General features: G+C 40.5%; 1 pseudogene; it reads right to left on the reverse strand.

Annotated features, from left to right (window-relative positions):
* LOC102820201 overlaps positions 1–1121 on the reverse strand; it is a 26639-nt pseudogene extending 25518 nt beyond the window's left edge.
* Positions 1122–1296: the final 175 nt, after the last annotated feature.

The following is a 1296-nucleotide window of genomic DNA, read 5'->3' on the forward strand; positions in this document are numbered from 1 at the left end:
GATGCCTGTAGTCCCAAGCCTGCCCACCAGTGATATATCCACCCTGGCTTTGGGGTGCCTCATTGTCTCCCTTCTTCTGTTTGTCTGTGTATTCTTTCGCTATCCCTATCGCCGCTGGATCTCCCCTCCTCGTGAACCAAACACTCGTGACAACTATGTCGAGGGGAACCAAACACTCGTGACAACTATGTCGAGGGAAAACCCCGACACTTAATCACAAGTGGGTGAAGGTGAGAGGCTTTATAGTTTCTACTAAAGACCAAGTAATACTTTCTTAAACTGCTTCTGTGTCTTTTTGCAGGCAGAAAATACATGCTTTTGTTAGTGAACAAGATTTCAGATACCTGGCTTCAATTGTTAAACTAATGATTTTTTCCTCTTTGCTTCTACAATTACAGAGAAGATGAAAAACAGATTTTGACTTTTCTAAGAAGGTGCGGTTTCATCTTTACATTCTTTTAACTCTGTTCTGGTTTCTATATTTAAATATGACAATGTTCATCACTATTATATTCCCAATATACCTTCGGGGGGAAGAGGAGCATCTGGATTAAGTTGATTATACTCGGAGGTGGTTTGGGAGTGCATAAAATTATCACATACAGCAAGATTCCCATGAAAAACAATAAGAGCACAACAGAGGTTCACAGGGGTGACTTCAGGGCGTAGCTACTAGTTTCTGTATTATTATTGTACATAGACTTTAACAACTCATGTATCTGTTTAATATTAAACATAACTAAGTAATTGGTTAGAAAACAGTTGTTACATATTCTCTGCGTTGCTACATCCTGTTTATCTGTACTTTAATTTTTCATAGCCTCACGCACAACTCTTGTTACTGGGGCAGTGACATTTACATGAGAGCCATTGATCAAAACGTTGTGCGTATTATTACTGAAAACAATCACTTTCCCAGAAGCCACAATTACCGGAGTTAAGAGCATAAAGGACTAGTACAGAATGCACAAAAGTATAATTAAAGAAAATTGCACAGAGGTGGCCAAACAGTGAGTTCGCTAAAACCTATGAACCTGGGACTTCAGGGAGTTACTTCCTTGGCCTGCGGGGTCCATGGCCCGTAAGCCTGAGGAGGGCTCAAAGACTGGATTTTTGTCCATGTTATCCTTGTACCTCAACTTCTCAGTGCTGGTTATGTATGCTGCGGTTGCCAGCAAGTTGGCTGTATGTAGATGCGTTAATTTCTGGATTCTCAATTCTGTTCCATTGATCTGTGTACCTTTCATTGAACCAGTACCAAGCTGTTTTGACCACTGTAGCCATGTAGTATATTTT

Source organism: Chrysochloris asiatica, unplaced genomic scaffold, assembly GCF_000296735.1.
Source record: "Chrysochloris asiatica unplaced genomic scaffold, ChrAsi1.0 scaffold00201, whole genome shotgun sequence".
In the NCBI taxonomy this organism is placed as follows: Eukaryota; Metazoa; Chordata; class Mammalia; order Afrosoricida; family Chrysochloridae; genus Chrysochloris; species Chrysochloris asiatica.